The sequence below is a fragment of the Lathyrus oleraceus genome, chromosome 7, assembly GCF_024323335.1.
Source record: "Lathyrus oleraceus cultivar Zhongwan6 chromosome 7, CAAS_Psat_ZW6_1.0, whole genome shotgun sequence".
NCBI classification, from domain to species: Eukaryota; Viridiplantae; Streptophyta; class Magnoliopsida; order Fabales; family Fabaceae; genus Lathyrus; species Lathyrus oleraceus.
Window position 1 is genome coordinate 112,540,999 of NC_066585.1, and position 1,875 is coordinate 112,542,873.

Genomic DNA, 1,875 nt, shown 5'->3' on the forward strand with positions numbered 1-1,875 from the left:
CCAATTCAAAGGTTTGAAGAGACCCAATAAGTTCATTTACTCTCATGATGCTGATCTCTTGAGCTTCTTCAATGCCTGTGACCTTTATGTCAAATTTCTTAGGTAGAGATCTCGAAATTTTTCTCACCGATTTTTCATGTGACATCTTTTCTCCCAAAGCATTAGATGAATTAGTTATTTCAAGAATACTCATGTGAAAATCATGAATGTTCTCATCATCTTTCATCTTTAGATTCTTAAATCTGGTAGTGAGGAGCTGAAGTTTATACATTTTCACTTTGGATGTGCCTTAATGAGTAGTTTTGAGGATCTCCCATGCTGCTTTAGCTATAGTAGAAGTATTTATCAACCTGAATATGTTTTTGTCAACACCATTGAATAGAGAATTTAAATATTTAGAGTTTCCAAGAGCCATTTTATCTTCTTCCTTAGATCAGTCCTCTCCAGGCTTTAGATCAGTATTAGCCTTACCATCTTTGTCATTCACTACAGGATGTTCCCATCCCTTGACAACATCTTTCCATGTCTTGTTATCCATGGATTTTAAGAATGCCACCATCCTTGCCTTCTAATAGTCATAGTTGGATCCATCTAAGATAATGGGTTTGTTGATAAATCCTCATTCTTTGTCCATGGTATCAGAAAGTATCTTCCTCGGATCTCACCCACAAACATAGCATGATGCCTTCTCTAATACCAATTGAAATTACGGTATGCAGATCTTGGATGTCGTACACGATGTCACGACACCAGGGTCAACACATAATCATACCACAAATAATATTATGATTAAAATAACAATATAATAGGAAATAACACAATCAATTGTTAACCCAGTTCGGTGCAACATCACCTACATCTGGGGGCTACCAAGCCAGGAAGAAAATCCATTATCACATAATTAGTTTGAAGTCTTAAACAACCTCAGGTTTTACTGACTTCTCACTTAATATCTCCCCATGGATGCTTCTATCTAAGACTCTCATAGATATGAGACTGTTCTCACTTCCCTTCAACCATACAACAACTTATAACAGAAAAACATAATCCATTATTGCTTAAAAGCTTTTGAGGGTTTGTTAGTTACAACTCAATAAACAAAGTTCAATTCAAGTATCAAGGAGATGCTTGAATGGCTCACACAATGCACGCACACGAAACCTTAATATAGATAATATCCTGCACTACTTCGTTTCATTCTTAGGGATAAAATCGATCTATAAATAGCAGTGGAAAGACACGGGCTTCGAGCTTGATTTACAACTGATCCAAGATCTCTGCACAATCTTCAACAAATTTGATAGCAATCAAATCATATGTTTCCTAAAATGTCTTGACATCGTTACTACATAAATAAGTCTGGGCAAAATAACCTTTTGCTTTTTAGAAAATGCTCTCCACAATACATGAACTAAATCTTCAGAGTATCTTCAGATAAACCATAAAAGAAAGCAAATCTCATAAGATACTAAAAACGATCACATTCTAATGTTGAAGCAACATGTTAGGACATCTTGTTCAACATCTGTCAATAATACTTGTTTTTCCAAAATTCAGCCAATCACTATATATCAGACCTAACAATATTTATTTTTTTGTAATATGCACACAAGTTTAAAAAGAGAGAAACAAATATTTAAAAAAAATTTAGAAGTGATCATGGTGGAGAATTTGAAAACGAATATTTGAGAAAAGCTATGAACAAAATGGAATTCTCCATTATTTTTCTTATGTTATAACTCCACAACAAAATAGAGTTATAGAGAAGAAAAATCAATATATTTAATAAATGATCAAAACCATGTTCAATGAATCAAAATTTGCAAAAACATTATGGGGTAAAAGGGCTAAATACACCTTGTTATTATCAAAATA